Raw genomic sequence first — 13,219 nt, forward strand, 5'->3', positions numbered from 1 at the left:
AAAGAAGACATACAGATGGCTAACAAACACATGAAAAGTTGGTCAACATGGCTCATTATCAGAGAAATGCAAACCAAAAACACAGTGAGGTACCATTTCATGCCAGTCAGAATGGCTGCTGTCCAAAACTCTACAAACAATAAATGCTGGAGAGGGTGTGGAGAAAAGGGAACCCTCTTACACTGTTGGGGGGAATGCACACTAGTACAGCCACAATGGAGAACAGTGTGGAGATTCCTTAAAAAACTGGAACTACAATTGCCATATGACCCAACAATCCCACTGCTGGGCATACACACTGAGGAAACCAGAATTGAAAGAGACTCGTGTATCCCAATGTTCATTGCAGCAATGTTTATAATATCCAGGACATGAAAGCAACTTAGATGACCATCAGCAGATGAATGGATAAGAAAGCTGTAGTACATACACACAATGGAATCTTCAGTTCCGTTCAGCCACTCAGTCGTGTCTGACTCTTTGTGACCCCATGAATCACAGCATGCCAGGCCTTCCTGTCCATCACCAGCTCCCAGAGTTCACTCAGACTCACCTCCATCGAGTCAGTGATGCCATCCAGACATCTCATCCCCTGTCCCCTTCTCCTCCTGCCCCCAGTCCCTCCCAGAATCAGAATCTTTTCCAATAAGTTAACTCTTCACATGAGGTGAGGTGGATAAAGTACTGGAGTTTCAGCTTTAGCATCATTCCTTCCAAAGAAATCCCAGGACTGATCTCCTTTAGGATGGACTAGTCGGATTTCCTTGCAGTCCAAGGGATGCTCAAGAGTCTTCTCCAACACCACAGTTCAAAAGCATCAATTCTTTAGCTCTCAGCCTTCTTCACAGTCCAACCCTCACATCCATACATGACCACTGGAAAAAACCATAGCCTTGACTAGACGGACCTTTGTTGGCAAAGTAATGTCTCTGCTTTTGAATATGCTATCTAGGTTGGTCATAACTTTTCTTCCAAGGAGTAAGCCTCTTTTAATTTCGTGGCTGCAGTCACCATCTGCAGTGATTTTGGAGCCCCGTAAATGAAGTCTGACACTGTTTCTAATGTTTCCCCATCTATTTCCCGTGAAGTGATAGGACCAGATGCCATGATCTTCGTTTTCTGAATGTTGAGCTTTACGCCAACTTTTTCACTCTCCACTTTCAATTTCATCAAGAGGCTTTTTAGTTCCTCTTCACATTCTGCCATAAGGGTGGTGTTACTGCATATCTGAGGTTATGGATATTTCTCCTGGCCATCTTGATTCCAGCTGTGCTTCTTCCAGCCCAGCGTTTCTCATGATGTACTCTGCATAGAAGTTAAATAAGCAGGGTGAAAACATATAGACTTTATGTACTCCTTTTCCTATTTAGAAACAGTCTGTTGTTCCATGTCCAGTTCTAACTGTTGCTTCTGGACTTGCATATAGGTTTCTCAAGAGGCAGGTCAGGTGATCTGGTATTCCCATCTCTTTCAAAATTTTCCACAGTTTATTGTGATCCATAGAGTCAAAGGCTTTGACATAGTCAATAAAGCAGAAATAGATTTTTTTCTGGAATTCTCTTGCTTTTTCCATGATCCAGCAGATGTTGGCAATTTGATCTCTGGTTTCTCTGCCTTTTCTAAAACCAGCTTGAAGATCTGGAAGTTCATGGTTCACGTATTGCTGAAGCCTGGCTTGGAGAATTTTGAACATTACTTTACTAGCGTGTGAGATGAGTGCAATTGTGCAGTAGTTGGAGCATTCTTTGGCATTACCTTTATTTGAGATTGGAATGAAAATGAACATTTTCCAGTCCTGTGGCCACTGCTGAGTTTTCCAAATTTGCTAGCATATTGAGTACAGCACTTGCACAGCATCATCTTTCAGGATTTGAAATAGCTCAACTGGAATTCCATCACTTCCACTAGCTTTGTTCATAGTGATGCTTCCTAAGACCCACTTGACTTTACATTCCAGGATGTCTGGCTCTAGGTCAGTGATCACACCATCGTGATTATCTGGGTCATGAAGATCCTTTTTGTACAGTTCTTCTGTGTATCCTTGCCACCTCTTCTTAATATCTTCTGCTTCTCTGAGGTCTATGCCATTTCTGTCCTTTATAGAGTCCATCTTTGCATGAAATATTCGCTTGGTATCTCTAATTTTCTTGAAGAGATCTCTAGTCTTTCCCATTCTGTTGTTTGCCTCTATTTCTTTGCATTGATCGCTGAGGAAGGCTTTCTTATCTCTTCTTGCTATTCTTTGGAACTCTGCATTCAGATGCTTATATCTTTCCTTTTCTCCTTTGCTTTTCACTTCTCTTCTTTTCACAGGTATCTGTAAGGCATCCTCAGACAGCCATTTTGCTTTTTTGCATTTCTTTTCCATGTGGATGGTCTTGATCCTTGTCTCCTGTTCGATGTCAAGAACCTCCATCCATAATTCATCAGGCACTCTGTCTATCAGATCTAGTCCCTTAAATCTATTTCTCACTTCCACTGTATAATCATAAGGGATTTGATTTAGGTCATACTTGAATGGTCTAGTGGTTTTCCCTACTTTCTTCAATTTAAGTCTGAATTTGGCAATAAGGAGTTCCTTATCTGAGCCACAGTCAGGTCCTTGTCTTGTTTTTGTTGACTGTGTAGAGCTTCTCCATCTTTGGCTGCAAAGATATAATCAATCTGATTTCAGTGTTGACCATCTAGTGATGTCCATGTGTATAGTCTTCTCTTGTGTTGTTGGAAGATGGTGTTTTATATGACCAGTGCATTTTTCTTGGCAATACTCTATTAGTCTTTGCCCTGCTTCATTCTGTATTCCAAGGCCAAATTGCCTGTTACTCCAGGTGTTTCTTGACCTCCTGCTTTTGCATTCCAGTCCCTATAATGAAAAGGATATCTTTTTTGGTTGTTAGTTCTCAAAGGTCTTGTAGGTCTTCACAGAACCATTCAACTTCAGCTTCTTCAGCATTACTGGTTGGGGCATAGACTTGGATTACTGTGATATTGAATGGTTTGCCTTGGAAACGAACAGAGATCATTCTGTCGTTTTTGAGATTGTATCCAAGTACTGCATTTCGGACTCTTTTGTTGATCATGATGGCTACTCCATTTCTTCTGATGGATTCCTGCCCGCAGTAGTAGATATAATGGTCATATGAGTTAAATTCATCCATTCCAGTCCATTTTAGTTGCTGGTTCCTAGAATGTTGACGTTCACTCTTGCCATCTCCTGTTTGACCACTTCCAATTTGCCTTGATTCATGGATCTGACATTCCAGATTCCTATGCATAATTTCTCTTTACAGCATTGGACTTTGCTTTAATCACCAGTCACATCCACGGCTGGGTATTGTTTTTGCTTTGGCTCCATCCCTTCATTCTTTCTGGAGTTATTTCTCCTCTGATCTCCAGTAGCCTATTGGGCACATACTAACCTGGGGAGTTCCTCTTTCAGTATCCTATCATTTTGTCTTTTCATACCGTTTATGGGGTTCTCAAGGCAAGAATACTGAAGTGGTTTGCCATTCCCTTCCCCAGGGGAGCACATTCTGTCAGATCTCTCCACCATGACCCGCACATCTTGGGTTGCCCCACGGGCATGGCTTAGTTTCATTGAGTTAGACAAGGCTGTGGTCCTAGTGTGATTAGATTGACTAGTTTTCTGTGAGTATGGTTTCAGTGTGTTTGCCCTCTGATGCCCTCTTGCAACACCTACCGTCTAACTTGGGTTTCTCTTACCTTGGGCGTGGGATATCTCTTCATGGCTGCTCCAGCAAAGCGCAGACATTGCTCCTTACCTTGGATGAGGGTTATCTCCTCACCACTGCCCTTCCTGACCTTCAACGTGGGATAGCTCCTCTAGGCCCTCCTGTGCTGGTGCAGCCACAGCTTCCTGGATGTGGGGTTCGTCCTCCCAGCCATCGCCCCTGGCCTCGGGCGTGGGGACGTGGGGTAGCTCCCCCACCTGCCACCCCTGACCTTGGATGCTGGGTATCTCCTCTCGGCTGCCCCCCCTGACCTCGGATGCAGGGTAGCTCTTCTCAGCCATTCCTGCACCGTCGCAGTCTGGTACTCTCGGACGCTGCCCCTGACCTCAGACGTGGGGTAACTCCTCTTGGCCGTGCTTAGCGCGCCGGTCGCAGCCGCCTGTGATTAGCACGCCAGTCGCAGATGCTTCGGTCGTGTCTGACTCTGTGTGACCCCATAGACGGCAGCCACCAGACTCCCCCGTCCCTGAGATTCTTCAGGCAAGAACACTGGGGTGGGTTGCCATTTTCTTCTCCAGTGCATGAAAGTGAAAAGTGAGAGTGAATTCGCTCAGTAGTGTCCAACTCCTAGCTACCCCATGGACGGCAGCCTCCCGGGCTCCTCCGTCCATGGGATTTGCCAGGCAAGAGTACTGGAGTGGGTTGCCATTGCCTTCTTACACAGAGACACATAAAAACATGCATAGCTAGTCAGAGACACACAAGCACACACAGACACACACAAACACACATACAAACAAACACACAAGCACATAGATACACAAGCAACCCATGCGTTCATAATCCCCAGGCCTTCTGATCAGCTCTCTGACTAGGGTCCTAAAAGGGTCCGGAGAGGTCTGTGCAGCTGGGAGAGGGCTTCACTCACTGCCCTGTGAGGCGTGGATCATGGTTAGAGGATTCTACAGTGTGGTGAACAGAGAATCAGGGAGAATTTCTCCATCCTGAACAGAGGTATAAGATGACCAACTGTCCGGGGCTACCTGGGACCAAGGAAGTTCTCAGTACAGATAAATGTCAGTTTAAAAACAGGCAAAGTCCTGAGCAAATCGTGAGAACTGGTCTCCTAAGGGAGCAACTACTGAGAAGTGTATAGAGATTTGCTGGAGTCTTAAGATGTGAAAGCAACTAATAAAAAAAGACACGTCAAGTTCATGGGCACACAGTGGGGCAGGGGCTATAACAGAGAATCAGGAAGGTGGAATCCAGGAGTGGCCTGAGGACAAGAGGCATAATTGATAGAATTCTGTGTAATACCCTCAGACAAAAGCTGACCCGTCCTTTGGAGTTTCTGTGGGCTAGTCATGTATTTCCTGGCCGGGGTCTCAGGGTCTGAGCTGGTTGTAGGAGCAGTGCTGGCAGACACCCTCTCCCAGAGGAGGCCCTCTCTCCCACCACTATGAGAATCAGCTGCCCTCGTGAATCTCCATCTTCACCCTGCGATTAACCCATTATGTGTTCCCAATCAGATACAGCTCTATGGATGTTTCTCATTCATTATTCTCACAGTCTTCATTCACTCACTATACAGACAAGCATTGGGAATCCACTGTGTGCCAGGCACTTTAAGGAAGCAATGAGGTAAAACTTGCCCTTACATTAAGAAGGCAGATGCACAGGAAATGAGACACACACATAGTGAATTGTGACTTTGGTACATGCTAGACATGAGGAAGTGTCTACAGAGACTGTCAAGAAAGGAGACTGATAAACAGCAGGGGAAAGACTTCCCTGAAACCATGACAATTAGCTGAAATCTGGAAGATGAGAAGAAATTTGCTAGTCAAAGGGGAGGGGCCTCCTCTAGGAAGGAAGACCAGCTTGTGTCAAGGTGCAAAAAAGCCTGGTGTATTCAAGTACTGCATTCAAGAATGTCAAGGAAGGTGCCGTGTCACAAGCAAAGGAAAAGAGGGCAAGAGACAAAGGGCTGTTTAGAAGACAGTCAGGAAAGGGCAAGCTCTAGGGAGACTCAGAGTGACCTTGATCCTTCTCAGTCACACTGTCTCTCAGCATCTCCATGAAAAGAAAGGTTATTGCTTGTTCTGGTGGCTGTGAGCCCTTCGTGGATACTGAGACATCACTGACCTTTGGCCCAAGAAGACTGGTCAATAACATCCAGAAACTCATTGGTGCCACGCCAAGGGATTCCGAGGTGAAGGGTCATGCCCCAGGGTCACTCCCAGTCTCCATGCACAAGAAGGATCTCCAGTGCCAACCTCTCTCTCTCTCTGTCTCTAATAGCACTGTTTCATGTTTTATGGTCAGTATCCTGCCCTCTATTATCTTCACGATTAATGGCATCAACTACCCAGTCCCAGCTCAAGCTTACATCCTCAAGGTGAGGAGAGGACCCTGAGGCGTGGTTCTCAAATAGGAACTTGCAGAACCCTTGGGCTGCTACGTGGAAGAGGGTGCCCTCTGCAGGCCATCTCACACTATTGCAGATGCTGCTGAGCCCTGGGGCTGGCCAGACTCTGACAATAGGAACCACTTGAGAGTAAAGAGCCATCTGGGACACTGATCATCTTGAAATAAATGTGGAGACACCACACCATGCTGACATGGTGGGAATCAATAGGAGATGGGATCACTCAGTTCCTCATTGTTCAAAGAGCTTCAGTTCAATCTGAACCCTCAGATGGATGAACACTGGAGGTCAGCTCTAGCAGTCTTTGAAATAAGTCATGTGACAAGGAGAATGGCTGGGGATACTCCCAGTGTGCTGTCCCACTATAGGGATTAACAGTCTCCCTTCCCTTCTCGCAGTTTTCCTGGTTTGGATGATAAATTACACAGTCACTCTCATTCTCGGATGCATCTTCCCCTAGCTCTGGCTGGGTGCCCCCTTTATGAGTTAGGATACCTGACCCCTCTGTGGGAAGGCTGGATGCTAATGTGAATAAAGTGTACACAGTGATTGTTCAGCCCCAGCATAGGGTGGAGAATTCATGTCAGCTATCTAGGGGAGTTCAGAGCTGGCCGATGGGCTCAAAGAAGACTTTGAGGAAGGGAGGGAATTTCAGGAATTCTAAAACTGTAAACTCATGGAGCCATATGGAGGGTCGCTTGATTCTGGGCAAAACTGCACTGGATTCCATGCAAATGGCATCCCAAGGTGCTCTGCACTGGGGCACTGGGGACTTACTCAGGGTGATGAGGGCTACGGACTGTCCGGTGGGGTTGGAAAACCAGAGTACATTACCCAACCAAGCCTGGAGTGGCCAAAGAGGGTGAGTGTGGGCCAAAGGAGGCTTCCCAGAATTTCTAAGTTAAATCTTCAAAAATGTGTTGTGGGCACTGTTCTATTTAAGATGGATAACCAACAAAGGGTTACTGTGTAGAACAGGGAACTCCAGTTAATTATATGACAACCCAGATGGGAGGGGTATTTTTGCAACCAGGATACATGGATGTATATAGTTGAGTACGTTTACTGTTCCCCTGAAATTCAGAATATTGTTAATCAGCTATACTCCAATACAAAATAGAGTTTTTTAATTAAGTACAAATTGTGGGGATGCAGGAGGAGAACCAGAATTCTCTGCAGAGAAACCAAGGAGCAGGAGTCAGAAGGAAATAAATAGGGAGAGAGTACAACTATGGACACTTTTTCTTTTCTAAAATGTTTATTGAAGTGTGGCTAATCTTCAGGGTTGCGTTAAGATCTGCTGCACAGCAATGTGTCTCAGTTATACACATACAGAAATATATATTCTTTTTCTTATACTTTTTCATGTGGTTTATCACTGGATATTTAATATATTTCTTTATGCTCTACAGTAAGACTTTGTGGTTTATCATTCCTCTGTATCCACAACTCCCAGTCCTCCTCTCCCCCACACCCTTCCTCATGGCAACCACATATCTTGGCCCCTTCAGTTGTGGATGAACTCTCATATCCCCTGCTAAGGAGAAAATCCCTTGATACTTACCAAAAGAGGAAATAAAACCAAGAATTGTGCTTGGTCTGGATATTTGTGGGAGTCGCACGTAAGGGCTCAGGCTGACTGGTGTGTGTCTCTGACTCCCCCAGGATTCTAGAGGCCACTGCTATACCACCTTTATAGAGAACACAGTGAAGACATCTAGAGAGACCTGGATGCTGGGTGACGACTTCCTGAGGCTGTATTTCTCAGTCCTGAATTGAGGAAATGACAGGGTTGGCCTGGCACAGGCAGTATAAATGCTTGGAGTGGTTCAGGAATCGGTAAGGCCGCTCCAAGCAAACACTAAATCACACTTCGGGTACTCCTGCCCAGGATGCTGGTGAACTGTATTTTGTGGTCTGAACACCCTATTTTCAATAAAGAATAAAATGTTTTACTTGTAATGGTGCTGAAACAAATAGGTGCCTCTGTTTGTGTCTGGGAGGTGTACAATGTTTGGGAAGGATCCAGAACCAAGTCTGAATCACAGTTGAGAGGAGCCCACTTCCAACTGGCTTCCAGGAAATGGGAGACTCATTTAAATGATTCTGGGAATCCAGGACACAAGAATCAGAGCAAATACAAAGATCTCAGTGACTGGACCCAAGAAATCTGAAGTCATCAGGTCTCTATTCCACACCCTCACACTTTCATTCCCTCTTCTTTGATGGTCTTAGCCTGACAACTTTCTTCCTTAAGGCTTCTACACCTAGTGAGGGAGTCCAAGCTACCTGCCCTAGGGTTTTATATCCTGAAGGAATCTCCAATAAGGAAAGAAAAGATTGAAGACATCAGAGTTCAAGGGTGTTCTCTGAATGACCCACCTCAGATCATGTGTACAATCCTAGATCAGCCATCCTGGCAGGGCCATGCTGTCCTATGATTGCTTTACATGGTCGTGTGGCCCTGACCCAGCAGCACACATGATTGTCAGTTTCTTCCAGAACTACATGACTGAAGCTGGGGAGAGGCAGCCCCAAGGATAGTGACTGGGAGATGGTCTAGGCCATGGAAGAGTTTGTGATGACCCACAAACTCCACCACCTCCTCATTCAGAGGAATTATGAGGGGTAATGAAATAGACTGTCTTCATCCCATCTCAAATGATCTTATCACTGGGCTTGTCCTCCAGGGGAGTTTGGGTGAGGTACTTCATGCAGAGCTGGTTCCATCTTGTTTCCACACCCCTGTCACCAGCTCTCTGCCACGTATGCCTGCTCTGTCCTTTCCAGTCCTACTTGGTAACTGGTGGCCCCAGTGGACCCCTGAGACACCCCCCTTCTCCAGGGCCTAGAATGCCCCTTGCTTGGCCTCCAGTGCTGCTGGGGAGAATGCAACGCCTGTATCAGGAGACTCAGGGTACTCAGAGCCTTCAGTCTTTCTGAGTTTCTCCATGGGTGGGGATACAAACTGTTTGCTTGGAGCTGCCATGATCAGGCACTTTTGCAGTGGAACCATCCGTTCTTTCCACCTGGAGGCCCTCAGTAGATGCCTCAGCTGAGACAGCAGGGGTCAGAAGTTAATTTCCTTTCAGATTGACTGGTTTGATCTCCTTGTTGTATAAGGGACTCTCAAGAATCTTCTCAAGCACCACAGTTCAAAAGCTCAGTGCTTTAGCATTCACTGTTTCTTACAGATATCATGCCTGTACCTGATTTCTGGAAAAATCATAGCTTTGACACTACAGACCTCTATAGCAAAGTGAGTCTCTGCTTTTTAATACGCTGTGCAGGTTTTTCATAGCCTTTATTCCTTCCAAGCAGCAAGTGTCTTTTAATTTTGTGGCTGCAGTCAAGGTCCATAGTGATTTTGGAGCTCAAGAAAATAAAATCTGCCACTTTTTCCACTTTTCCCTCATCTATATGCTATGAAGTGATGGGACTGGATGTCATGAATGTTGACAATATTTTTGTGAATAGTTTTTTGAATATTGAGTTTAAGGTAGTTTTTCATCTCCTCTTCTCATTGAGAGGCTCTTTAGCTCTTTTTTGTTTTCTGCTATTAAGGTAGTATTATCTTCGTATCTGTGGATATTGATACTTCTCCCAGCAATCTTGATTCTAGCTTGGCATTTATCCAGACCAGCATATTGAAAGATGTATCCTACATATAAGTTAAATAAGCAGAGTGACAATGTATACCTTGTCATTCTCCTTTCCCAATTTTAAATCTTTCAGTTGTTCCATGTCTGATTCTATCTGCTGCTTTTTGACCTACATACAGACTTGTTAGGAAAAAGGTAAGTTGATCTGGTACTCCCATTCCTTAAGAATTTTCCACAGTTTGTTGTGGTCCACACAGTGAAAGTCTTTAGCATAGTCAGTGAAGCAGATGGAAATGTTTTTTTCTGAGATTCCTTTGCTTTCTTTATGATCCAATGGATGTTGGCAATTTGATATCTGCTTCCTCAAACCAGTTTGTATATCTGGAAATTCTCAGTTCATGAACTGTTGAAACTTAGCTTGAAGGAATTTAAACATTACCTTGCTAGCAAGTGAGATGAGCACAATGGCATGATAGGTTGAACATTCTTTGGAATTGCCTTTCGTTTGGACTAGAATGAATATTGACATTTTCCAGCACTGTGGGCACTGCAGAGCTTTCCAAATTTGCTGACATATTGAATGCAGCACTTTGACAGCCTCATTCTTTAGGATTTTTAAACAGCTCAGCTGTAATTCCATCACCTTCCCTAGCTTTTCTTGTAGTGATGCTTCCTAAAGCCCACTTGACTTCATACTCCAGCATATCCGGCTTTATGTGAGTGACCTCAGCATCATACCTATCCCGGTCATTATGACCATTTTTGTATAGTTCTTCCATGCATTCTTGTCACCTCTTCTTAATCTCATCTGCTTCTGTTAGGTCTTTGACTTTTCTCTCCTTTATTGTGCCCATCTTTGCATGAAGTGTTCTTCTTGTATCTCCACTTTTCTTGAAGAGATCTATACTCTTTACAATTCTGTTCTTTTCCTCTAATTCTTGCACTATTCACTTATGAGGTCTTTCTTATCTCTCCTTGCTATTCTCTGGAAGTCTGCATTCAATTGGGTATATCTTTCCCATTCTCCTTTGTCTTTCACTTCTCTTATTTTCTCAGCTGTTTTTAAGGCCTCCTCAGGCAACCACGTTGCCTTGTCACATTTGTTTTTCTTGAAGATGGTTTTGATGACCACTTCCCATACAATGTTACAAACCTCCATCCATAGTTCTTCAGGCTAACAGACCTAATTCCTTGAATCTACTTTTCATCTCCACTATATAATCATAAGGGATTTGATTTAGGTCGTAGCTGAATATTCTAGTGGTTTTCCTTACTTTCTTCAATTTAAACGTGAATATTGTTTTCTTCTGCCTAAGCATTGCTTCCAGATCACCACCCACCACTCCCAATAGGCCTGGAGCAAAAACACACAATTTGAGGACTGTTACCCTGGGTTTGTGCTTGGCTTTTCACATGCTTAGCTGTGAGCTTGACCAAGTCTTAACCTCAGTTTTCTCATCTGAAAAATGGGCACCATGATGACAATTCCACTTTCTAGATTGCGTGTGTGCCTGCAAAGAGCAAGTAGCCCTGAGAGGTCTTTCTGGGTTCCTGAGTCTGGAACAAATATGAATTATTCTGCCACCTTGGGAGAAGGAAATCTGTTTAGAGGTTATGGCTGCCATTCCCAAGGCTAAATATTGATTCAAGCCAAATGACATCTATTTCTGAACACTGGCCCAGAAATCTGAGTGGATGCTTCTGTTTTCTGGGCTCTCAGAAGCAGTAATGATTACTGGCTCAGATTATTCCCTTCCTCAGCCTTACCAGTCAGCCTTTCCTTGTCAACTACTTCTCCCCTGAAATCACACTGCAAAGAAAATTGTACAGGTTCTTGGCCTCTAGTCAAGTTTCCTACATCTCCAGCTTAGCAACAAGTAGCTGTTATGGGTACTTGTCATAGCAACAACTATGGCAACCTGTATGGTTCAATCTCAGCCCGTTAAATGAATCTTTCTCCATTTGGCCCCTCATGTTTAAATTACCTATAGTTGCCTTAGTAACCTTCCTATGCTTGCTGTTCAATGTCGAAATATGTCTGGACCTCATCTAGTTTTCTTTCCCAAGCATAATTCCAACCATGCAATTAAGTAACCATATATTTAGTCATCGAACTACCTACAAGAATTGACAAAAGCCAACCACCCATCATGCATTTCTTGCTTGCCCCAAAACACCATTGAAATGATCTGCTGAAACAATGTGATACATTGGCATGTACACTGCAGAAGGGACACTTTTTCACTGGATTTGTTTTTCACCTAGTGCAGAAAGTCTACCATAAGCCTAGCCCTCCAGTAGCTGGTCATCTAACTTTAGCAGACTCAGCCCACTCCAGATCCCTTCCACATCCCTCAGTAAAATCTAGAGAATAGACTCAGTCAAAGTTCTCACTCCTGCAGAAAACAGTTTTTTGTTTTTTTAGAAAACAATATTTGGTAATACATTCAAAATCTTGTGCTCCTTGCCTTGGATTCAAGGACCTGCACCAGAGGACGGGAAGCCTCCCCTTCCACCTAAATCTTTCACCACTCCCACCAGAGCCACAGGCTTGACAGGACCCCAAAGACTTCTGCATGCTCTCTGATGTCCTCAGTTCAGTTAAATCTCTCAGTCATGTCCAACTCTTTGCTATATCATGGGGTGCAGCTTTCCAGGTTTCCCTGTCTATCATCAACTCCCAGAACTTGATCAAACTCATATTCATCAAGTCAGTGATGCCACCCAACAATTTCATCTTCTGTCTTCCCCTTTGCCTTTTGCCCTTAATCTTTCCCTGCATAAAGGTCTTTTCTAATGAGTCAGTTCTTTCCATAAATTGGCCAAAGTATGGAGGATGGGTTCCTGAGGTAGGGAGCAAGCAAGGAGAGTTCTACAATTGCTCCAACTCTAGAAATAGTTTCCAACACATACATGGAAGGTGTACCTAGGCAAAGACAAACAGTCTCCCCAAGAAGAGAGATTTATGACTCTATTTAGTTAGAGTTCACAGGAGAGAGATACATACAGAAAACTGTGGGAGGTACAGGTGATGCCCTTCAAGTTTTTAGCAGAGAGCTGATAGTACTGGTCTGAATTATAGGGAACAATCATTGAGTCTCAAATTGCACCAAGCCTAATATGTCCCCATTCATCAGCATGGAAATTAGTCATTTTTAATATACATTTATTTATTTTAATTGGACTGCTAATTACTTTACAATATTGTATTGGTTTTGCCATACATCAACATAAATCCTCCATGGGTGTACACATGTTCCCCATCCTGAATCCCCCTCCCACCTCCCTCCCCATTCCATCCCTCTGGGTCATCCCAGTGCACCCACCCGTGCATCCTGTATCATGCATTGAACCTGGACTGGAGATTCATTTCACATATGATAATATACATGTTTCAATGCCATTCTCCCAAATCATCCCACCGTCGCTCTCTCCCACAGAGTCCAGAAGACTGTTCTATAGATCTGTGTCTCTTTTCCTGTCTCTCATACAGGCTT

The 13,219-nt window shown here is 44.3% G+C and overlaps 1 pseudogene; it reads left to right on the top strand.

The window, feature by feature from the left end:
• Positions 1-7,899, top strand: part of LOC147342109 (pregnancy-associated glycoprotein 1-like) — a 38,582-nt pseudogene extending 30,683 nt beyond the window's left edge.
• Positions 7,900-13,219: the final 5,320 nt, after the last annotated feature.

This window comes from Bos grunniens, chromosome 29 (genome assembly GCF_055505025.1).
Source record: "Bos grunniens cultivar Pamir isolate PY7600 chromosome 29, Bosgru_T2T1.0, whole genome shotgun sequence".
Lineage (NCBI taxonomy): Eukaryota > Metazoa > Chordata > Mammalia > Artiodactyla > Bovidae > Bos > Bos grunniens.